The sequence below is a fragment of the Ursus arctos genome, unplaced genomic scaffold (genome assembly GCF_023065955.2).
Source record: "Ursus arctos isolate Adak ecotype North America unplaced genomic scaffold, UrsArc2.0 scaffold_2, whole genome shotgun sequence".
Taxonomy (NCBI): domain Eukaryota; kingdom Metazoa; phylum Chordata; class Mammalia; order Carnivora; family Ursidae; genus Ursus; species Ursus arctos.
This window is the reverse complement of record NW_026622874.1, coordinates 41,525,871-41,551,619: the sequence shown is the minus strand read 5'-3', so window position 1 is coordinate 41,551,619 and position 25,749 is coordinate 41,525,871. Positions and strand designations below refer to the sequence as shown.

At 43.4% G+C, this 25,749-nt stretch overlaps 1 protein-coding gene across 1 annotated transcript in view; it reads right to left on the bottom strand.

Annotated features, from left to right (window-relative positions):
- Positions 1-25,749, bottom strand: part of SRGAP2 (SLIT-ROBO Rho GTPase activating protein 2) — a 210,580-nt gene that overhangs the window by 120,003 nt on the left and 64,828 nt on the right. The gene's annotated exons all lie outside the window — the stretch shown is intronic.

Below are 25,749 nucleotides of genomic sequence, written 5' to 3'. Positions count from 1 at the left end.
GAAGCCAAGCTGCTAATGTAATGGAGCTGGGATTCAAACCCAGAAAGACTGACTCTAGAGCCCAAGGTCCTACTTTTCATCCTTTCTCCCACTATTTCAAAATGTTTTTCTGCATCTTCATGACGGAGGGTAAGGGCCAGGATATTTTAATGGAGATACACCGGGTCCTGCCCCACATCGAACAGTGGCAATCCAGAATGCAACAAGCACCAGACTTCTAGGCAAGCAAACCTTTCACCGTCAATCAGATTTCATAGTTTCCAATATCACAGAATGTAAACCAATCTTCAAGAAGTTGATTTTCTTTTTCACCAACAAATATCACTCATACCGCTGTTGCTTCCTCCTCAATGATGTTCAGAGCCTCTGCCATGTCAAAGCTAGAAAGACTCCAGGTTAAGCTCTAGCTTGACCGATTTCTGCCTAGCCAAGAGTCCTCATTCAGGGCTGCAAACAGCCTCTCTGCAACTGCCACAATGTAGCGCCAGGTGCAAGCAGAGCGGCCTCAAATGCAATACAGCATTTGTGACCGACAGAGCCCTGGCACCCGCAGGAGGCCAGGAGGCGGCTGGCCAAAACCAGACTGCTCTTCCACTCAGCAAAGGCCTGTAGTGCGTCTCCTGCTGAAGTTACGTCCCAATCCCCATTCCAGTCACAATGGAGCCATTTCTTTCACCCCTTTCCCCGGCAAGCCTGCTCAGCTCCAGGGCATTAGGTTGTGACGGTGGCTCCCATCCCAGGGGGAAAGAGCACCTACATTATTATGCCTTTCCTTAAGCATGCTCCAAAGTCATTCCCAAATCATAGAGTCATAACAATGCTCTCTGTCTATGCTATGTAATGCATGGGGGCGGGGGTTGATAGGGAGATCTAGAGTTTTCATCTGAGTTGTGGATAAATCAGGGGCAAATCCAGGATCAGAGCTATGACGTTGAAAGGTTTGCCAACCAGTCTTATGAAGCAATGACGATGGGCAAATTGTGCATTTAGCTTTGCCTTGAAGTACCTGGGGGTCCGTAATCTATCCTTATCTTCATTTTTGTCTCTGTTTTCACCCATATTAGAAGGTAGCACAAGTATCTCGTCTTTTATGAGTGATCTCAGAGGTTCTATAAGTGCAGTTCTCATCCTCTTTGTCCCCATGCCTCCCCCTTGCCAACCATCAATGCCAATCAGGCCTACGGTAACCTCACCTGAACTGAAACCGAGCTCTGGAAGATTGTTTCAAGCAGACAAGCTGCCTACCTCATCACTAATCAAAGCTCCCTTGTTCTGTGTTTTTTGGGAGTCTGATTACAAGGGTGTTGGGGGAAGATGTGCAGAGGGCAATGTCAGGCATCTAGCTCTTGCCAGAGATTTCTGGGCCTCTTAAAGGCAACAGCCCATGTCAAGACTATTCCTAGAGGCATCTGTCCCTCTTCTACCTATTGGTAGATAGAAGTCGGCAGTAGTAGCCATTGGGTGGGCAAGCTGTGGGTGGAGAGCACATTCACAATGCTCATTGATATTACTTACAACTTGCCCATTAAGGAAGAATCAGGGAATCTTAGAGCAAAAAGGCTCTCCAGGTACCCACTCAGTTCCAGATTTGCAAGAGGTTGTGGGTGGATAATGGAGCTGTCCACCTCCTCTGAGTCACCTACAATTCACGTAAGACTTTGCCTCAATAATCTCACTAACCAAGAGAGTAGAAGGGAACATAGTAGAATGCATTATGCCCACCCCCCACCAAAAAAAGAGGGGTCTAGGCAAATTCCCATGATACCCATGACGTTCCAGAGGCAGGCCAGTCCAGGGTTGCCCTGGGCAAAGAATTAGCACTTCCTAGGTGGCCTCTGAAATATGTGAACTAATCTAAGAAGTCCCCAAGCACAGCCAGCCAACACAGACCCACATGCTGACTTCCCAGGTGCCTCAGGTGGGCAGTGTAATACAATGTGCACCCCACTCTCAGGCATCCCCTTAGGGACCCTGAGGGAAAGGGTTACCAAACACCCTTTATGGGGCTTTATATGCATCATCTCATCTCATCTTCACAACTAGCCCATGAGGTGTCCCCAGTTATCCTGATGGCACAGGTAAGAAAAATGAAATAAGACCTGTCAAGTCATTTACCAAAGGGTCATACAACTAGGTGCAAGTGAGGCTGAAGCTAAATTAAGGTTTGTCTAACTTGCCAAAGAGGTTGACTGTGGGCCAGGGAAACAAGAGAAACAGAACACAAGTCTGGAGTCTCTGAAAGTATTTCTGGGTAAATTACAGTTTCTATGGCTCCCACCCATGGAACATCCCCTTCTTCACCTTTTAGCTGAGAAGTGATTCAGAATCAAGTTTGGGCTAGCCCACTGACTCGATAACTAGCCCGTGTTTTGACTAGCTCACAACTGGGCTGGGTCCCTTCCCTGCTTCCTCAATCTACTCTACAGGGCAGCTTTGGAAGAAGTATTTTTCTTGTCCCGGGAGCACAGCCTGAGGTCTGCCAGTATGCCCAGATGGCAGAGAAAGTGAGAAAGCAATGATATCTCCTACCTGATCCAGGAAAAGAAGAGTCTCTGCTAATAGATACCACCTGCTACTGTGGTTGATTTGTGCTCCCCCCCACTGAGCATCTGCCCTCCCCCGCAACCTGCCTAGAAGGAGAAGCCTCCCTGGCTCCCATCCTCCCGGCATCCACACAGATATGTAAGGAAGACTCCAACCACCCCCATCTCTAGGCTTGCAGCTCCAAGGCAGAATGGCTGCTCTGTACAGCACAAAATGTGCTGCTTCAGACTTTTGCTGCTGCTGCAAAGACAAACAATGGTCCCCAAGAAGGCAGCTGTGCCAGCCCCAGTCCTCTGTCCATGCACATAAGGGGCAGGAAACAATAGGCCACTGAATGCCAGCTCGCCTGGGCCATGTGCCCAGGCTGGAGATCCCTCTGCACCCTGGCCTACCAATAAACTACAGGGCAGAAAGAAGAAAGGGGCAATTTATAAAACCACGAAGGAATTCCTCACAATTCCATCGTGTGCTTAGGCAAGTATGCACATGCACACGGGTGTATACTCAAAGACACACACTCACACTACCCACACTGTGCTTCACGATATCAGCTCAAGAAGGCTTTAGAGATCCAGTCTGCCATTGGGTGAGCACCCCTGGGAACAGGAGATGATGGGGTCCTTGTAGGTTCGGTCCCTAGAACTATACGGGAAGAAGTCAAGCTCTCATTTTCTAGAAGCGGCTATACCTCAGGGGTGCAAATGAATGCCATGGCCATCCACAAAGTACAAAGGTCACCAGGAGCTTTGAGTGATACATGCCAAAACGAACTCCCCTGGGCACCTAACACAGCCCATTTATTCACCAAATCTTTACCGAGCTCCTACTGTACAGCAGAGCGTGAGCTAGGTGATGGTGGGGATGAATAAAACAGGCCCGTGCCCTGTCCTAATGAAGCCTGGCTTGACAATAAAGAGACAGGAAAAGAAAGCAATGCCAGTCTTATTGCTCTTGCTTTGAATACTCTTTATTATAACATAGCCACGGGAATAAGTCCCAACCCAAAGACCAATGACTAAAAAATCATCAGTAGCAGACAAAAGAAACCAAATAATAAGCCTAAGAAAAATTTAACATCCTCTGGCTCTTTTTTCTATTACTTTTTTTTAAAATGACATTTCTGTAGCTTCCTCTGCAAAAAGAACCAAAGTTTTAGAACCAGTTTCCTGAAAATCAGAGTTGACCTTTGGTTGATACTTCATCCAAAGATTCAAGTCAAAATTTAAACCCACCATTGTGGAATTAGATAGTGGTGATCATTGCACAACCTTGTGCATATACTAAAAAACAACCCCACTGTATTCGTGTACTTTTAAAAGGGTGAATTTTGTATGTGAATTACATCTCATTTAAAAAATTTAATGCCACGAAAAATCATGTTCTTTTGAGCACCATCCTGCCAGCTAAAGGGAAAATGGCCCAACAAACTGGCACCAAAAAGAGGAAAGAATTCTTGGGTTTCCATTTCTCCATTTGCATGGGCTGAATCTCAGTTCTGCATTGAATATTCTTAAAGCATATACCGGAAGCTGCCCCTCTGGATGGCAAGCTCGGCCATGACATTGAACTCCACTGGCAGATCATTGTTCCATCATTTCCGAAGGGTGTCAGATCAAAACCAGCAAGGAATGCTTTTATGCATGAGTTCAAATATAGGATCGGCAGACACATCCCAGCAAAGCTTCCCTTGGGAAGTGCTGACTCCTTGTCATGCTTGGCCACAGCTGAGGTCCTAACTACACCTGCCCTGGGAGTTAGAAGGAGGCTCATTTCCATTTTGGAAAGAGGGTGAAGGGACACAAGAAGGATGAAATTAGAAGAAAAACTAGCCCTAATAGGATACTGATCATTTAACAAAAACAGGGCTTTGCCACACTTACAATCATGTAGACTCTAAATTACATACCATCTGCTAAGACAGGTGACACAGTCCTCTGAAAACTGTCCTTACTTCAGAGAACCCCCAGGAAATTCGCCAGTCAACAGACCATAGGAGGATTTTGTTCAGTCTGTTGCTTTCAATCCAGAGATATTAGTCCCTTACTGCCCTTCTTTCAAAATTCCTTCTTCAGGAATTTTCTGATTAAGGCCCCCCTCCTATGAGTCCCATATTTCTGAGGAGAAAATGAGGGTGGGAGCGCAGGCCAGGAGAAAAATGTAATCTTACAGGAGAGTAACATAGGCACGCCCTTCCCTTCTCCTTGATGATCTGGCACCTAAGGGATAAGAGCTGCAACTCCCACAGGTTCTGTGGGACATTGGAACTGGGACTGACTGCCAGTCTTTGCAGTCTGCAATCTGCTTCACCTGCTTTTAGCCCTTTCACAAACACATGATGTCACCTCAGCCACCTTAGGAATATTAATTCCTAGTACCTTTCCAGCAAGTGTTATATAAGAAGACAATTGAAGCTTTCATCAGGCTCTACCCTCCATATCTCTTACCAAGACCTCTTATCTCAAGGGTAATCAGCCCCTATCAAAACTGTTCCCCAGGAAACAAAATGCTGGGATGACCTGCCAAGTCCTGCTCTTCACCCTACTGGTTTGCTTTTCTACAAATTCAGTAATGGCAGGGCCCTTAAAAATCCTTGTTGGACAGATGACAGAACCAAAGCCCAGAGAAGGGAAAGAAATTGCTGGAGATCACATAACTATTTAGCTGCGGAACCCAGATCACTGGGTTCCCAAGCCAATGTCCTTTCTTACGTATTATTATCATAAAAATTTATTTGTGTACCCAGCAGGTGTGCAGAGAACAGAAAGATAGTAGTCCTCCCTCAAAATTAGCACAGTAGCTGTGAAGAAACCAGTGAAAAACCTATAGCAAACAAAGTGAATCAATAGTAGAAATAAACGAGGTATGCACATAGTGATATGAGAGGAGAAGAAAAGGAGACAAATATCAGCTTCAATGCATCTGCTATACCCCTTCTTTCAATGACTGATACTATCACTTATGTCTGAGTAGTCACTGCTCCAAGAAAAGGCCATCATCAAGCTACTTTTGGTAAAGTAGAAAACAGCAAATATTCTTCCTTGAAGAGTGCCTGATGGCCTTTTTCATCGTTACTTTACCCTATTAAATACAACATAGAACTAAACATGAGTTAATCCAACAATGAATAGCTACTTAGCTTCCAGAATATGGAGATGTGAGAGATAATTATCATTTCTCCTTCTCTGCATCTGTATCCTCCCCAATTCCTAGTCCATGTGCTTTTGGTAAAGCTGATTCCACCTCTGCCCTCTCCAAAGATGGTGGACATTACCTGCAGGCCAAGACCTGAAAACAATGAAAATCTGAGATTGCTGCCGCCATCTTGCCACCATGACTGGAAAGCCTATTTGAGAATGGAGCTGACCCGGAGAAAACAGAGCTGAGAGATGGGAAAGGAAACTTGAGTCCTTGAATCAAGTCATGGCCAGATGCCAGCCCTATCCTTGGACCTTTTAGTCTCATAAGCCAACCCATTCACTTTTTTGCTTAAAATAGTTTGCATTGGATTGTTGGGTCCTCAGAAACAAAGGCATCCTCATGACTAAAGTGAAGGATTCTGAAGTGCTCAGAGCATGAAGGTCCCTACACTCAAGGAACTTACAATCTAATTCTGAAGATAGTATATATATTTTTGAAAATTATATATTAATATACTACATAAATTACGCTAGATATTATATTACCTAAATTATGCTAGATATTTATTTAATAGATATTTGTGCTATATATCTGGATTACACAAATTTTTATGTTATTCTTTTGTGTGGTGCATATTGCATATTGTAAACTTGAATTTAAGAATAAATACTACTAGTCAAAGTTTTGAGGACTCGGAAAGTGTAGCGAGGACTAACATGACTAAAGCAAGGCTTCTTGATGAAAACTAAACTCCTTGAGAGGAAGAATTTGTCTCTTCAGTTCACCAACATACTCCTGGGACCCAGAACAATATCTGGCAGGCTTTCAAATTTGTGGAGGGAAGAAAGGAGGGGAGAGAAGAGGGAGAGAAGAAGAGAGGACATAGACGTCTGAACTAGTATTCCTAGGATGGGTAGAATTTCAGTAAATGGAAGGGTGAGGAGACCATATTCCAGAGAAGATAAGATGGAAACCAAGAAATGGGAATGTTTGAACACGGCCTCTCTGTGTGGTAGTGAGGAGGATGGTTGAACTAGAACAAAGGGTACTTGGAGGCCTGGTCAGAGATAAGGGTGCACGGGGAGGAGCAGCTCCGAAAGCTAACAGAGGAGTTTGGATTTCATGCAGCCAGAAATGGAGCATCACGATGAAAACAGAGCTGAAGGAAGATCAGAGGAGGTCTGCTGGATGGATTCCTAGGCCTTCTAAATTAAGAGATGGAGTGAGCATTAATGAGCAATCCAGGCTGAACAGTACAGAAGTCACCATGAGCAGGAGAATTCCATGAGTGGAAAATCCCTGTTCATACCAACTCTAACCATTAGTAATAATACACGCTTTAGAGCCAGCGGTCCTGAAGCTAGTGATTCTAAACTATCCCTCCCTAGGCAGTGGTGAGCAAAGGGGACAGGTAAGAGAGATCTTTGGGTTTAAAGGTAAGACAGTTATCTTGGCAGGAGGAAGGCAGGAGTGAAGTTCTGGTGTCCCTGGCTTTTCTTTTGACTACGGTTCTTGCTGTTGAACTTTTAAGTTTGGCCATCTTCATAACTGTCTGCCCCGAGCAGTAGATTATTCCAAAGTTATGAAAGAAAGAACCTCTCCTCCCCTTGCATTAACTTCACACTATCTAAAAACAATGCATACAGCTCTGGAGACCAAGAGAAACCAGCCCACAGGGAAGGAAGAAGAGAAAAATGATCCTAGGAGTTTCCAAAGAACACTCTGAAGCCCCCAGGTGAACAAAGAAAGCAACCTTATAAAGCCGAGGGGGAGGGTGCGAAGGGGAATGTCTCAATGAACTTGAATCATCGTGATTGCTCTGGCAAGCTGCCTTGGGTCTTTCAAATGACTCAATAGAAAGTCAAAGACAAAAGGTTCCCAAATGAACAAGCTGCCACATCAAATGCCAAAGTAGTAATTTTAGCTCCTAGGCCTTGACTGAGATGTTTAAGAAACAAAAATTCCCCAAGTCCAAAGTCTAGAATTAATTTGTATTACAAACTAAAGATTTGCAATGAGATGACCAACAGCTCCTCTGGGAAATGTCACCTGATGGCCCTGATTTCGTTGCTGGAGGCAAAGTAGAAGTCGGTTCCCAAGGACCACAGTAATCAACCAACAAATCCAGCAAATATTTATCTTGCACTGTCTCTGTGCAAAGGTCTCAGTGATGAATCATTGGACCACACAAGAAAATATAACACACTGTCTTACTCTCAAGGAGTTTACAATCCAATTGGGGAGAAAAGGGGGGGACTCAATGCAAAAGTATTTAACAGTATAAGCCTGTGCATGCTAAGCACCAAAATAACGTTTGAGATGCTCAGAGAGGAGGAGATCAGTATAAACCAGTGTGGACCTGAGTTTGTCTTGGGGCCTTGAGCTGGGGAGGATTTACGGAGATCTAAAGGTGTCAGAGGAAAGAGGCCTGTGGTTACTACAGCAAAGGTGAGGAGGCAGAACTGGGCAGATCCAGCTCAGAAGGCTCTGAGTAGCACTTCTTAGAAGTGTATGGGGATGGGGGGTGAGGGCAGGGAGGGGAGTAGAAAAGCAAGATGCATATCAAATACAAACACAGTTCAAAAAGGCTCTGTAAACTGTGAATAAAGCAAGGTAAGGGTCTTGAAAAGCAAAAGGACAGCACAAGCAGAGTCAAAACCCAACCAATCAACTCCTCAAAAGAACAAATGTCAATTTCAACATGTCCACTACAGTAATGGACAACACTAAACTATGCTGCTCACGGCTTCAGCACAGTCACTCGAACTGAAAACAAACCAGATGAATATGAAAATCCAGACCCTAAATTCCTAGAGAGCTGGCTCTGAAAGGTTTATTTCATTCTGTGCAGGATCCAGCTTGGCATGCAGCATTGGCACGTTATTCCAGGTGTAGTTCAACGAGCATGGACCGAGCACCTATTCATTGGTGGAAAGAGGAACAAAGATGATTACAGAGGACCAAGACATTCACTTGGACTTTGAAGTGCCTGTGGAACTTCCTGTTGGAAAAGGCAGTTTTATTTTCCAGTCTGGAGCTCCCAGGAGAGGTCAAGTCTGGAAACAGACATTTGGGAGCCATCAGCAAGTAGACAGAAGTATGAAGTGAACTATAAAAGTGAACACAGTTGCCCATAGAAAGCATGCAGAATGAACAAGAACTAAGCCTCGGCCTAGGGATACCCCCATTTAGATGGAAAGCCAAGGAAGGGGAGATGGGAAAGTAGACTGAGACTGGAAGGGAGATCTACAAGAGTCAATAACTGCAAAGCACTTCAAGAAGAGAGCAGGGCAGGGTTTGTTACCTTCGGCAGTTAGGAGTCGATCATTATCAGGAGCCTGCTAGGCCAGGCCCGGTTTATACATCACCCTCAATGAACACAACTGCCTGGCCGACCAGCTGGAACCGCTCGTGCTGCTCCAGCTACCATGGCTGTGCCTTGTCCTTCCAAGCTGACAGCGCCTGGCCCTGGCCCCGTGCAGCACGCCTCTCAAGTCCTGCCAAACGTTAACCTTGTTGCCACTGAGGCCTGAGGTTTGGACGGATTTCCTCCACCACCAACCATGTGACCAAGAAGCATAGGAGAGGTGAAACTCCATGAAGTCAACCCTCAGCCAATAGATGGGAGTGGGCGAATGGAACTTTTTCTCTCTCCTTTCCCCGGGGAACTGTTCAGAGATGCAGTAGCTTCACCTAGTTTCTCTGAAGATGTCCCACAAGACAAACCATCAACCTCTCGTAAAGCTGTCGCCACTTTACAAGCAGTCCCTTGTATATGCTCTCTCTCCCTGCCATTTCTCACTTCCCTTTTCTCCTCATTCCTGCTTCCCTGGGATGGCTCTCCCAAATAAAGTGTAAGCCTGTGCCTCTGGCTCTATTTCCTAAGAAACCTGGACTAAGACATTTACCATGTAGAAGGCACTGTTCTAAGATGCTGCGTAGACAGTCTCTTCCTTGATGAAATTTATGCTGAGCAGATCCTTGAGAATAGCTAACCAATTATTTTTCAAAAACTCAACATATAGGGGCGCCTGGGTGGCACAGCGGTTAAGCGTCTGCCTTCGGCTCAGGGCGTGATCCCGGTGTTATGGGATCGAGCCCCACATCAGGCTCCTCTGCTATGAGCCTGCTTCTTCCTCTCCCACTCCCCCTGCTTGTGTTCCCTCTCTCACTGGCTGTCTCTATCTCTGTCAAATAAATAAATAAAATCTTAAAAAAAAAAAAACTCAACATATAAAGTGATTGGTTGGTTATAAGAACTAAAGTAGTTGACCACAGTTTTTCTCTCAAAAAGTAAACCGCCTCCACAAAAGTTACAGACAAGCCCATCTTACACCCTCAATAGGGATCACAGAAACCATTTATTAAGTACTTACTCTGAGCCAAACAAGCTCATAGAAAGTCAAGTCACCATTCCAGTGTAAAGGTACATGATCGCATTTAATCCTCAAAGCATCCCAATGGGGTAAGCTTGCAGGAAAGCACAGTGGGTTAAAAGTGCAGACTCTGAATTCAGAAGGACCAGAGCTTCGACTCTAGCTCTGCCACAAGCTAGTTGTGTATCCCTGGATAAGATGCTTCATCTCTGTCAGTCTGTTTCACTATCTGTAAAATGGAGCTTGAAACAGCAGCCACACCAGTGAGTGGTTAGGAAGACTGAAGAGATGGAGGGCTTACTATCTGCCTGGTGCCCGGAGAGTCTCCATTAAAAGTCAACTATGACTCCTCCCACCTTACAGATGAAGGACCACTGAGGTTCAGAGATTAGTTGATTGCCTGAGATCACCCAGACAGCTACAGATCACAACAGGATTTGAACGAGATGTGAATTCCAAAATCAGTGCTCTTAACCACTCCCCTGCAGCTGTGTACTAGGCTGAGATATGGACTCATCTGGCTGTCTTTCACACCGGAATCCTACAGTTCTAGGTTGGCAATGTTGATTGCTTAAATAAAGGGATCCCTGAATTTCTTCAATTTAACAAATAAAAGTCCTCATTCACACTATCTTAGCTCTGAATGTTTAAAGTATATGTGCAGGAGGTGGAGCAGGAAAACAACTTTGTTCATTTCTTTTTGAAGGTGATAGCAGGAAGAAGTCCACGCCCCCTCCTAGAGACGCTTTCAACTGGAGAGGCAACAGAGCAAAATCTGCTTGAAAACCAGTCTGGCTGGGCTCAAAACACCAGCTCCACCACTTATGTGCTGTGTGATCTTGGGCAGGTTACTTAACTGCTCTGTGCACAAATGTCTCCATGTGTAAAAGTGCCACAGTAATGATACCCTCTTAGAGATTTAATGAGTTAATATTCGTAAACTAATTAGAAAGTTCCAAGTACATTGTACTATATATATTTCTATTAAACACATAAATCAAACCTGTCTCATGGGCTCTTCAATCCTATAACGTTCTGGACAAAAAGTATAGAAAGTCATAGGAATCAAACAGAATAAATTAGTGGCTTCTGAACTTTTACAAGCCAACACACACACACACACCGTAAGTTTCATGAACTACATACCCTTAGTACATGCCATAAACTCATATTTTCCATGTCTTTTTATTTTTTATTTATTTTTTTAAAGATTTTGTTTATTTATTTGATAGAGACAGAGAGAGAGCACAAGCAGGAGGAGCAGCAGGCAGGGGAGAGGGAGAAGCAGACTCCCCACTGAGCAAGGAGCCTGACGTGGGGCTCAATCCCAGGATCCCAGGACCATGACCTGAGCTGAAGGTAGACTGTTAACCAACTGAGCCACCCAGGCGCCCCTTCCATGTCTTTTTAAATGCTAGTGATGGCCTACTAATTTCATTTCATGACCTACTGATTTCTCGACCTGCAGATTAAAAAGCTCTAGAATAAACCACATGACCACCAAAAACAGAACTAGAACACAGCCTTCAAACCACTCAGCTCCTTCTTCACAGTTATTATTAAGACAGAAAAGGCCTAAGTTTCACTTCCTGCTGGAAAAGAAACTGTACATTCTGGGTCCTCCTCCCATTCCCTCCACAGTTCACGTGAACACCAGAAATTCAGAGAACGCCAAGGAACCAGCGGGCACTTCCCGTCTATGCAACTTCTGTGACTGCCCAATCCAATGTGCCACCATCTGCACCAGAGAGAGTTCCCTGGCTTGTCCCCTTGGTTTCGCCTTCCTGATTTTGAGGCCCAGCAACTACAGCCACCCATCGTATCTTTGGAGCAAAAAAACAAAACAAAACAAAACAAAAAAACTGCTGATCTAACGTGCAACAAAGCAACGTCATTATATATATAATAAATGGATTATAAACAGAATAGATGAACTTTATTAGTGGTTAAGTTAAAAAAAGTTCTTATCTCTTAGAGATAAGTATTGAACAATTCAAGGATGAATAATGTCTGGTATTTGCTTCAAAGTGATGGAGGGGAGTGGGAGGGGTGAGGGGATATAGACAAAACAAGCCGGGCCGTGAGCTGAGCAGGGTGATGGGTACATGGGGGTCAATAACACTATTCTACCTACTTTTCTATATGTTTCAAAATTTTCATAATTAAAGGTTTTTTAAATCTAATTAATGGCATGTTAAAAAAAAAGGCTTAAGATACTCAGAATAAACACAAAAGAAGATAAATAGGACAGAAAAAAATAACCAGATATAGAATACAGACCTTTTTTCTTAAAATGAAAGAACTAAATCTGCAGGTAAAAGAAGCATACTGTATACCAGGAAACGTACATAAACAGTCAATATCAAGACATATGATGTTTCTATTTTTGAACTTCAAGGATAGAGAAAGAATCGTTTAAGAATCAATGGAGGAAAAGCAACACTCCTAACAAAATAGGGGTCAGATTTCTACATAGCAATGATCGAGGTCTGAAGATGATGGAGCCATGTTCTAAAAAAATTCTCAGGGAGAATAACTGTGATCCAAGAATATAGTACAGCAAGCTGAGTCACTATTCAAGTGTCAAAAAGACTCCAACATTTGCAGACTTGAAAGATCTCAGCCTAGGGGCGCCTGGGTGGCTCAGCAGTCAAGTGTCTGCCTTCGGCTCAGGTCATGATCCCAGGATCCTGGGATCAAGCCCCGCATCGGGCTCCCTGCTCAGCAGGAAGCCTGCTTCTTCCTCTCTCACTCCCCTTGCTTGTGTTCCCTCTCTTGCTCTCTCTGTCAAGTAAATAAAATCTTTAAGAGAAAGAAAGAAAGAAAGAAAGAAAGAAAGAAAGAAAGAAAGAAAGAAAGAAAGAAAGAAAGAAAGAAAGAAAGAAAGAAAGAAAGAAAGAAAGATCTCAGCCTATATAGACCCACGAACCCCTCCTGAGAAACAGAAATCCTGCACCCAGTAGATAAATCAAAACAAAACCACAGGAACAGAGATGCCGTGGTAGAAGAACAGGCAGTAGATACGGTGCCAAGAACAAACACAGAAGAGCGTGCAGGTCAGAATATAAATGTTAGCAACACTGCCAAGCAAGAAAAAAAAAAAATCCAGATAAGCTACAAAAATGAGGAGATGGGGAAGAGAGGTACAAGAAAGTTTAAGAATATGAATCACCTAATCCTGCCAGGCAAGGAATCAGCCAATCTGTCTCAAAGTGAAGATTGAGCTAAAAATATAGTTTAAAATATTAATAATGACTTCAGCCTCCACAAGATCTTCCTAATCGTTTTCTTAGCCTTTGGGAGAGCTTGTAAGAGCTATGATCTTTTGTGGCAAAGAAACATTTATGAGGCATTCAGCAATTTCTTCACCTTCACTTCAATTTCTTTTTCTTCTGCTAACTTCAAGCAAAATTAAATTCAATTGTTTTTATTTTTAAAGCACATATGGCCTAATGCCATTCTTATAAAATTAGTTCTTGCTCACTAAAATCATATGCTTATGTTTTGTATCATCAGTTTCCCCTCTACTGGATCATTCCCATAAGCAAACAAGCAGGCTACATTTCCCCCATCTTATTAAACAGACACGCACACATTTCCGTTTATCTCCCCCCTTCTGAGCTTTTTCCATCTTGCCTTCTCCTTACAAGAAAACTCAAAATGGTTGTCCATATTCCCTGCTTCCACCTTCTCTCTTCCCTTTTTCTCTTTAGCCCACTGTAGCCAGTGTTTGTCCACTCTCGTAGTGGCAGGAATGACCTCCACAATGCCAAACACAGCCAATTCTCAGGACGTGGCTTACTCCACACCACAAGGCTGGACAGAGGGCTCACTCCCTGGCCCTGGGACACCACCCTCTCTTGATATGCCCCTAGACACACATTCTTAGTCTCCTTCGCTGGACCTTCCTCCTCCCTCCCAACCTCTAATTGCTCCCTGGGCTCAGTTCTAGGACCTCTTTTCCATCCCTAGTTGCTTCTCAGTAGATCTCTTCCAGTTCTACGTCTGGTGGTTCCCAAATTTGAATCTCCATCTAGACCGCTTCCTGAACTCCTGCCTCCAAAAAATGTCTTAATATTTCCTCCCGATGGGTAACAGGTACTTAGAACTAAACATGCCCAACCTCAGCTCTTGATACTCACCCTGGTCCCCACGTTCCCTATCTCACTAAGAGCACCCCATTCACCTACCAGACCAAAAACCTTAAGAGTTAGTACTGACTCTTTTCTCTCTCTCAAACTCCCAATCCAATTCATGAGCAAATCCTTAATTAGCTCTACCTTAAAAATGCATCCAACATCCAACTGTTTCTTATCCCCTCCACCATTCCCAACTTAATCTAAATCAGCATCATTTGTTCTGAATTACTGTGGGAACTTCCTAAGGGTCCTACTACTGCCACCTTCACTCCCCTGTAGTCCATCCCCTGCTCATCACCCTCAAACAGCTTCCCACTGGAGAAAAAAGCTGAAGGATTTCTAAAGGATTTCTAAAAGCTGAAGATTTCTGAAGGAAATCTAAAGGATTTCTACATGGTCTAGTCCCTGACTGTCTCACCAGTCTCTCCATTATGTTCACTCTTACTCACTGGTCTCCAGCCACACTGGCCTCTCTGTTCATAGAACATGCCAAGTACAATCCCACCTCAGGGCCTTTGCATATGCCTTCCTTAGTTTGAAGCATGCTTCCCCAATATTCACATGGTTAGCTCCCTTACTTCGCTCAGTTCTCTGCCCAGATGTCACCTTCTTAGAGTAGCCTTTGTGGCCATTCCACCTGGAAGAGCTCCTCTATGTCCTTAACCCATTTTATTTTTCTTCATGACATTTATAAATCTATTTAGGTATTTATTTATCATCTCATCCTTCCACTGGAACATAAGCCCCACGATAGCAAGGACTTTGCTGTATTCCTTGCTGATCCCTAGTGCCTAACACATAATAAGCACTCACTCAAGGAATACTCATTAAATGAATGAATGAAGAACTCTTTTGGTGTAATGAGAGTTGGAACAATTTATTGCTCATTTCTTTGTACTTCTCAGTTTCGCCTGTATTTTTTATAATGAGCATTTCTCATTTTGTAAGAAAGCAATAGCTATTCCTTTAAAAATTAAAACAGAAAACCAACCAAAAATCAAAGGACAGATGCATTATCTAATCAGCTCTACCATATTTTGACAAGTGTTTTTGCCCCATTATTTATGATAACCACAAAAGAGTTCACAAAGTAATGCCCACAGGGCATTTTTCATAATTAATGAAACCTTTTTAGGAGGAAACTTTACTGGAACAAAAGTTTTAATTGCCCAGGGGTGACCAAAGAGTGTGAAGACAAGGCTCCCCTGTGAGAATGTAAATTGGCAAGGTTTTCCTAAATATCACTTCCCATCCCACTATTTTTTTCAATATTGCTTCCATAATCCAGATGCCAGAATCTGTTAGCATACTACAAATGAAAAGGTGTGATGGTCTTTGGTAATACTTACATAAAAATAAGACTATCAGGGGCGCCTGGGTGGCACAGCGGTTAAGCATCTGCCTTCGGCTCAGGGCGTGATCCCGGCGATCCGGGATCGAGCCCCACATCAGGCTCTTCCACTATGAGCCTGCTTCTTCCTCTCCCACTCCCCCTGCTTGTGTTCCCTCTCTCGCTGGCTGTCTCTATCTCTGTCGAATAAATAAATAAAATCTTAAAAAAAAAAAAAATAAGACTATCACTTTCAAACAAGCTCACACTTTCTGAACATGCAATAACCTGGGTTACAGAATTACAGAGATCACATAGGCCTGTGCGAAGATTACAGAGGGCCCCTGTGAGCCCTAGTGACACACATAACCACCAGGAAAAGTTCATGTCCCTGTCCCTTCAACCAACCCACAGCAACACCCACCTGTATCAGTCAGCAAGCGGCAGGATCTGCTCCCTCCCCCCTCCTAGAGGCCCAGGGAAAGTGGAGAGCACAGGACTATCCCCAGTCACTGATGAGTGAAGCCCAATGGCACACACAAGGCATGAGTGGCACACAGCCAGGCCATGGTTTCGGTGTCTCTCTTTTATATTCCCGTCACCTGTTACCTATATCTTCTGCTATTTCAATGATTAGGAAGGAAGCAGCAATAGCCTGTCCTCCCAGGTCTAGTAACCTGGCATCATGGGGCTTACTGTAGAGGTTATCCGTCCCTGGCTAGAACTCAAAACCTGGTCTCCTGATACTTCCACCCACATTGCTAAGGCTGTTGACCAAGCCGTAGATTGTGAATCCCCAGCAGCTGACACACATCTTCAAAAGCCTTCGCACAGCCAATGGCAGCTGCTTCATTGTCTTTTTTAAAAATCAACAATAGAAATGTTTTCCCAATCTTCCTTAGCCATGTATCACATGCATGCACACAACGGTTAGTAGTGATGAGTCAAACATCACTAACTAGGCCAAGGTGGTTTTTTATTGTGGTAAAACACACGCAATATAAAATTTACCATTTTAACCACTTTTAAGTGTGCAGTTCTGTGGCACTAAGTATATTTACGTTTGCTGTACAACCATCACCACCATCCATCTCCAGAATGTTTTCCTCTCCCCCAACTGAAACTCTGTCCCCATTAAACACCAACTCCCCATTCTCCCCTCCCCCCAGCCCCTAGCCACCTCCATTCAGGCCAGCGTGGTTTTGAGCATTCTACAGTTTTTCACTGTTATCTTTGTCACATATCATAAAAGTTATAATCACAGTGGACCATGGGTTCAAAACAAGAAGCCGAAGAACACTAATGATGAAATGCAATTGTCAGTTAGAAGCAGAAATACAGCATCAAGTCATCCAGTTCCCATCAAGACAATCCTCACCAGACCACTCACTGTGTTAGCGTTCATCTGAATCAGCCTTACAGATCCCATATGAAGAACGCAAGACGCAGGGATAGCCATACCCAAATTGGCTTTTCAATTGCTGGAAGAAAGGCATTCCACACCTACAATGTGTTATTGCCTTGCAGACAGGCGGTTGGAACCATCTGTGCTAACTCACCATTTAGAAACAAAACTTAAAAATTATATTTAAGAAGTCTTTTTTTTTTTTTATTGAGTGCGAAATACAAAAGTTCTAAACGTTAGGTCAAGAAAAAAGGTTTCTCTTATATTCAAAAAAATGTATTCACAGGTCGTTAAATTTCCAACTACATTTTCATGCATATTTGGTCCCAAACTAAGCACAATATTTTATTTTTAAATTTGTTTTCGACAAATCACACTTGTGTGTTACATCATTTATTTAAAAAAAATTAAATAGTGCACATCACTTGTTCAATGAGGAAAGAAAAAAATTATCTTCTATATAATGGAGGCTATTAAAAATTTAAGTCTATATTAAAATAAGCTGTATAATATAATTTTAATAATGTTGATATAAAAGAAAATGTTTCACCTAAATTCACTTCTTTATCATAGTTTATAAAAATGACACCATTATTTTTTAAACTCCTGAGGGGGTTCACGAAATTATATTACTCTGAAAGGACTTCATAAATTTTAAAATGTTGTGAAACCCAGTCTAATATAAAAGTCTTTTTTATCAGACTCCAGTAATTTTACCTAGTTTCCTTTCTCTTGACGCTAGGCCTGCCTTCCCAAGGAAGCTAGTCTACCAGAAAAGACAAACTATAAGAAATAACTGCAATGTGATGAGCCCATTAACACAGCAAAAGTGGATGCTGTGGGAATGGACAGTCTAGGGCTCACTGATGGGCTCCCAGAAGACCTGAAGGATTGGAGTGAGCCAGAGGAAGAGGGCAGGAAAAGTGCTCCAGACCAGAGGGATCAGCATGTTCAAAGGCCCTGAGGCAAGAGAAAAGAAGCCACATACATGCAAGGAATTGAAATAATCTAAGAAATTCAAAGTAGGTAGAACACAGAGTTTAAGTGGGAGAATGAAAAAAGACGAGACTGATTAAAGAGAGAGGCAGGGGTCAAGCCTGGAGAGTACTGCAAACAGTCTGAAGAAGAATGGCATTTTTTGCTAAGAGCAATGGGAATCCATTAATATGAACACAGAGTAGAAATTAGATAAGCAAACTACAGTGTTTTTAACGACATAAGTGCTCTCCTCCAACAGAGAGCCAAAGCAGAGGGGAAATGTGAGACTTTATTTTCAGAGAGTTCAAGGTTTCCAAAACTCTTCTTATAATGATTCCCTCAACCTGAATTTTCCAAATAAAGTAAAACGCAAAGGGCTCCCAAGACACAAAAAGTCTAGTGCTTCCAAACATTAACACAAAACAAAACTAAACAACAAAAACAAAAACAACACAAGCTCTGATCTTGTGGGTAGATCAGTGCCACCATTTAGACATTTAGAGGCAGCAGTAGGACGTCTGCGTGAGTCAGAAGCTTTGGGTCTCTGGGTTTCACTTTCCTCATCTGAAAATTGTGGTAAGTCTTTATTTTCTGCCCACCCACCTCACACCATTTGAAGGCCATGTCTCAAACGATGTAAGTGGAAAGGATTTTACCAGCTGCTTTTCCTCAGTCCTTTTTCCTCAGAAAGAGACGAGAAGAAAATGCGTCATGATATACAGTATTCCTACAGTTAGGAGGCTGCCTGATCATTTCACACCTCTGAAAAAAAAAACACTCTGCTGTTCAAATCCATAGATGGGTGTATTCAGAATTTGTCAGCAGGAACAAAATTCACGGAGAAGTCAGCTGACAATTAAGAAAAAAAAAACAGGGGTGCCTGGGGACCCAGTGGGTTAGTCACCCAACAGTTGGTTTCAGCTCAGGTTGCGATCTCAGGGTTGTGAGATCAACCCCCACGTCCGGCTCAGAGCTGGCGCCAAGTCTGCTTGGGATTCTCTCCCTCTCCTTCTGCACCCCCCTCCCGAAAATAAATAAATCTTTAAAAATAAATAAATAAAAACAAACACCACTGAACTTCATAAAAAAACAACTAAATTAAAGACCTTCAAACTCAGCTCTTGATTCAGTCTATTTTCCACAGTCATGGGCCATACACAGTTGACAGAAGTAAATTAGCCTGAATTTGGGAGACGTTCTAGACCTTGACCACACTCTTGACTTCTGTTTCTCATGAAGAATTAGTCATGTTGTAACATGTCCCGAAAAGTTACTACTGATTTTAAAGATCAATGAGAAAGTAAAAGCAAAGCACTGAGGGGTCCATCAAAGGAAGCACTCAAGTTCCTATCTGTTATGTTTGTCAGTGTTTTCTAAGGACATTATAGAAAATTGTTTTAATTCCTTTATGTGTCTCCAGACTTTCCGGGCAGGGATTATGTCTAAATGTAGTATAAAATAATTTTTTTTAAACACCAAAATACGTTTAGAGTAAGAGACGCAAAACAGCACAGTAGCCTGACTGGATGGACCTGATTCTCTCAGAAATTTCATTTTCCTTTCCAGTCGAGTGTCTTCTCCAACTTTCAGATAAGAAACCCCTATTCCAGTTCTTTATTATTAAATGGTACATTTCTCGGAATGAAAGCCTGAAAGCACAGTTCCTCTAATTCACAAACTCTGTCCTGGAGCATTTTATACACACTCTCTATTATGACACTCAGCACAATGTACGGTAATTAGCAATTTACATCTGTCTACCCTGCCAGGTTAGGAGCGCCACAAGTCCAAGACCATGTCTTATTCATTGTTACATCCCAGCACCTAGCACAGAGCTGGCATAAATGTTGAATTGAAATAAATGGAAATGACTTGTGCTTTCCCTGTCTTCAACAATGAATCTCTGGCAGATTCCAACAAAGCCTTCTAGTTAACTATGTGCAGATCCTCGGTCAACCTGACTCACAATGACGATTTCTGCCTAACTGCCTCCTTTCTCTACTCTTCCTTCCCCTTCCCTCTCCACCTCCAGAGGGGAGTTCCCACTGGAAATTGCACAATTCTTTGTGCAGAGAGAAACAACAAGCTTAGTTCCTGTTGACTTGAACGGCATCATGTTCTGGCATATTCTACCTTCACAGAGGAGTAACGAACCTAATCTGAGTTGTTTTTCTAACTAAAACCTGTCATTTGAACTTCTACTTTTATCTCATGGAGATACAACCTTCTGAAGAACTCACCGCTCATCTACCCTCATCGTTCACATACTAAGCAAACACAACTTCTGGATGTTGTGGCCCATAATGAGCAAAGCATGTTACATTGTGATTCTGGTATGTGTATGCATGTGCACTCACACACACACTCTCACACACACACACAGACACACACACACGAACACATCCCTAAGAAAGTCTGACACAACAATATTTATCTTTTTTACATCCAATTCACGTTGATATCCTCTATCTTTTTTTTATCCTATTCTATTCATGTTTTCAAAAAAGCTGGCGAGTGGTCGATTAAATTGGTTTCACGACCACTCAACAAAGGGGTCACGATCTGCAGTCGGAAAAACACTCTGCGGACAGGACCCTGGTCAGTGTTTTCAAGATCAATTTGGAGACTTCAGGCAGTAACACAACAGCTCTTAAAAAGAAAACAAACTGAAAATCAGGTACACAAGATGATATTCTCATCTAGAATAAACCACTCCACATCCCCCCGTGGAAAACCACACCACCACTGGACTTCTTAGCACAAAGAAACACAGGGACTTGGTCAAAGGTTGGAGCTAAACTGGACCCAGGTATGTCCACTATCCATCCAATGAGGCCAAGAGAGAACTCATTCCCGTAATGAAATGCCTCATGAGTAAGCCTCTGACTATGCTTTTGTGGGTGTGCACATGCATAAGGAAGAGTGACGCAGCCAGCCCCTCTCTTCCTGGAGTTGGGAGTTTTGGGGTGCTTTCGCTTCTACGTCCTCACTTAATCAATGTCAGAAAGGAGAATGAGAAAGTATCGTGTAGTCGGTAAAGAAGGAAAAGTGTTTCGGGATGCTCTCCACGGTAAAAGGGCTAACAGTAGGGAAACACCTTGAAAAAGCAACTAAAATTATGCCAAATATGCCAGAAATCATAGTTGAGATTCTTGAAACAGAAGAAGGGGAGGTCTGGATTAAGAGAAAGCCATGCAGTCCTCCTGCTCCGTGTGCCAGGGAAGGGGAGGGGAGGAATCTCATCAGTTTGCCAAGTCTCCAGGTCTCCAGCAATTCTTGATAATGCAAGTCTTCCTATACCCTCCCTCATAATCAACCTCCCCTCCACCCCCAACACCTAAACAGAGACCTTATGGTATGAAGTTAAAAACATGCAAGAGATGGAAAGCTGTAAGATTTAATGATACCAAGTATGATACAAATACAGACATAGATGTTGATGGAAATATACAGATATGATATACACAAGATATTTACAGAGTAAAAGCCAATGGCCTACATGGCATAACATGATCAAACCTGTCCTTCCCCTATATACTCCGCCCCCTCCTGTCTTACCTCATCTCCTGCTACCCCTCCACTCCCCCACCAGACCACTCCGCTTCAGCCACAGTGGCTTCCTTGCTCTTTCTCAAATACAGCAAACATACTTGAGCCTTAGGGCCCTACCCCAGGTCCTTTCACTGGCTGTGGCCCCTGCCTGGAATGCTCTGCCCGATATCCACTTAAACCCTCTCACCTCCTTCAAATCTCTGCACAAATCTTACCACAAATGTGACCTACTTTATAAGGCCTCCCCTAAAAGCTCCCCACTCCCCATTTTAAAATGCAACCTGACCCCACTATCCAGCAATCCTGATCCTCCTTATTACCTTCTAAATACTATGTAATTTACATATTCATCATCTTCCACTTCCCCTGCAGGAATGTTAACTCTCAGAGATCTTGGTTTTATTAAACAATGCATCTAAGTAATGTCTGGTATGATAGATGATCAATAAATATCTGTTGAATGGACAGATGAATGAGTGAATAAATAAATGAATAAATGTACAGCACAGATTACAACTCTCTCATCACCTTCTTGGTGATGGCTAAAACGAGAACAGGGCCTCCTAGTCACAGATGGAGATCAATGATTGAAGTACAAATATTCAATTACACTCAGCCGTAAAGGTTAAGCCAAAAGTAGAAATTAATACTATCAGATCCTCCCCTGTTCACACATAGTTTCCTGCAGGTGGGAATGGCAGCCGCTATAAATGAAGAAAAAAGAGCAAAGAAATGAAAGATGTTTCCAAAAAACCAGAAACTTATCCGTGAGCTATTTATGTTTACCTTCACCTACGGAGAAACAAACAGAAGTTTTAGGAAGATATTTTTGTTCAAGTCTCTGAAGGCGTATAGCTACATCTAGAATGATTTATGAAGAAATAGGTTTGTACCTATCCAACACAAACGTCATAGAGCAGCATGGCTCAGAAACATGAAGAGAAACAACTTCTCACATGCGCAAGATTTGAAATCAAATTTATCCAATGGCCAGACCGTGAAAACCACCAAGATCTTGGGTGTGTCTACTGGCCCCACGGGTGACACACGCACACATTTTGGGGGCTGGGCTAAAAGCCAACAGCTTGGGACTTCCAATCCTGAGACCTTAATAGGCCTGGGCAGCAAACATTCAGTGCTGTGCAGTACAATTCAGGAGCCTGAGCCTGCTTCTCTATGGGAAGACATCACCCTAAAAATAAAATGAAGAGATGAAAGATTCCCCATCGGTCCTCTCTTCAGTGTCAATGAGGACCTAGTGCCCTGGAAAGGGGGAGATTTATTTCTCAATGCCAAGCACAGCCCCCAGACTAAGGAAAACCCCAGGAAGGATTTCAGGCCACGAGGGGGCAATTTCGGAAGGATGAGGCCATAAAACAATTAAAGAGGGAAGGGTTAATCTGTAGCTGGTCATAATCCATATGTCCAGAGCAGCATCGCTACAAATGGCAATCCCACATCAGTCGCTGGCTTTTCAACCCTGGCAATTTTCTCTCCTCCCCCTTCCCTCCCCCCGAAAACATATTTTATAATGGAGGGGAGGCGAAAAGAAGTCAGAGGGTTAGATTCCTCACATCCAAGCCCCTCAGGCAACCTGAATTTACTGAAGCTACTCTCCTGGGAGGGGGCATATTGTGACCAAGCTTCCTGCAGTACCTCCTGCCATCTGCAAAATTAAATTAAATGGCCCTTCGCTTTGACATCCTGCCATCAGTGTACCAAAGGGAACATCTGAGTATACCAGGCAGGGATGAGGGCTTTCCGTCTTTACCAACGTACACAAATCATTAGGAGATTAAGTCTCTGAATAGCTAATGTGCATTTTCATGAAGAAGGAGAAGTTAAACGCTCAGTCTAACACCCACACAGAAGGGGCTGAAAGGGGCTGGGATTGTACTTCCCACTGCCTTGGGAAGAGGACTGAAAGCAGGGCAGACAGAAAGCTAAGGGCTTTTTTACCTCACTTTCATGAGGTAGGTGTGTGGGGAATGGATGTGGGAAGCCAAGGGCCAAGTGCAGAAGGGGAGGAAAAGGGGGCTAGGGTAGGGCTAGAAGGCTGTGGAAGGCCCCTGGAAGGGAAGAGTACTCCCCACGCATCCCACAGGAGCTGTTGTTGCCTCTGGGGGTTAAAGCCAAGGACTTTGGAAGGCCTGCCATCACCGCGTGGCAGATGGGTGCTCTAAGGCAAACTGGGATTGAAAGCAAAGCAGGCATTCCCGTCACTTCTGCTCCACCACGATTTCCACATTCTGACCCTAAAAACCAGACAAAAGATTCTGATGGTTTGAGCCATTTCCCCTAGTTTCCCCTGACTGAACAATTTAATTCGACAAAGTTATTTCCACACCCACCTAGTCTCACTTCCAATATGCCTAAATTTGGAACAGTGGAAGCAAATGGGTGAAAAGGAACCAAGAAAGGAAAATTCAGGAAATGACAATCTTCAGAGCAGCAATATATAAAAGTAACTTAGACTGGAAACAGACTTTATTCAAATATAAAATTACGTACAAATCAGATTTAATTCTAACCACTTCAATCCAATAAATCTTTATTGACCACCTACTACTAAGCCCTGTGGGGAAAGACAAAAGTGACTGGTCAGAGCCCTAGTCAATCAAAACCACAGCGGGCTCCTAGCCAGGAGCCAAGAGGGGACTTTTAGGAAAATGTAGTAAAGGCTCTTAGTTAGAGACACATAATAAAGAACTATGCCCAACTAAAGGTCACTCTTAACAGCTTCTTTGGATTCATCTGTCACCCTCATCCCAGAATGGACAAAAAAGAAAGTTAAAGAATGAAAGGCAAAAGAGGAGAGAGAAATTAGGTGGCTTCCAGCGATGCTCAGGGAGATAAGCTTCTCGATGAGCTGTCTGGCAGGAAGGGTGGCAGAAAGAATCTTTCCATCACATTCTTCTCTGAAAAATTATAATCCGCAAGATTTTTTTAAACCACCATAGTTATTAATAAACCTGCTTGCTTCCTTTTCCCCCTGTTCTGAGATACAGAATTTTCAGAGAGAGAATAAGGAATAAAAATACCTCCTGATTTGGTACAGGAAAAGAGGCGAAGGTATCAGAATCGACTGGGTGAAAGAGTGGGGGAAAATAAAGCATTTGGGAGCAAAGGAACTCTGCAAGGCTGCCTGCCCCACGATGACCTACACTCCTAAGCCCAACACCTAATTGTTAAAACACGTAACTGATATCACAACAATGGCATCAGCTGGTAAAGCTTGTAAATTGTCACCTCTCAACATAATGACTACCCACAGAAGGGATTTTGAGAAAATGGAAAGTTCTCCCAGAAGCTCTGAGGGGCAATCTCTTTTGACCGTTCACACTGCTGTCTTCAAGAGGGGCTCCTCCGGGGCCTGGGGCAGTCTGAAACTGAAGGGACATCAGACCTCTCTGCCACTTAGTCCTACAGTCAGTATCTGGCAGGAATGACCCAAGAGCAATAGTCCAGAGCCTTCTAGCAGAAGGGTTCTCACTCTGGATCCCAACTCTTCTCTGAAAAATTCAACAGCATGAATAATCAGTATTTTACAACAAAGAGGTTCCGCCCTAAAAATGCGAGGACACAGAGGAAGAGCCAGGGTGACAGAGTTTTGAATTCTAGTAGAAAACACAAATCCCCAGACATCCTTTCCCCCATCCAAGAGCAAAAGCTGACCAGGTATTAGGAAGGATAACCGTTGCACAGTCTAGTACACACACTGCTTCTGCTCGGCCCTCCCTCCCAGAAGCCACCCTCCATGGAAGGTGACCGGAGCCAAATGTCCTCCAGAGACACAATGCCCTCTCCCATTCCGCAGGGCTTCAAAGCACAGCCAAGGGCTGCCTGCAATACTTTAGTACAATTACAACGCAGAGTTCCAGAGACCTCCAACTACCTTCGCCAATTCCCAAATTCTCAAAGATGTAAAATGAGAAGTGAAGGAGTTTGGGCTGCAAAGAGGGAGAGAAAATGATGCTTTAAAAGAAAAGGGTATTGACTTCCTTGATAATTATTTTCTTCATTTTGCTTTCCTGTATTTTCCAAATTGTCTAGGATAAACATGTTGCTTTTCGAATTAGGGGAAGAAAAGCATTTGTGACTTCAAATGTTTTTAAAAATCAGCATAAGCTCTATGCCCACAATGCTCTGAGGCAGGACTCTGGGGGCAGCCCACTGCTGGAGCAGGAGTGAGGGGTGGTGGTGGTGAGGGGAGGCAGGGGATGGGAAGCTGGAAGAAAAAGAATGAAAGAAAATCCGATTTTTAAAAACTGGAGAAAATCTGGGGGG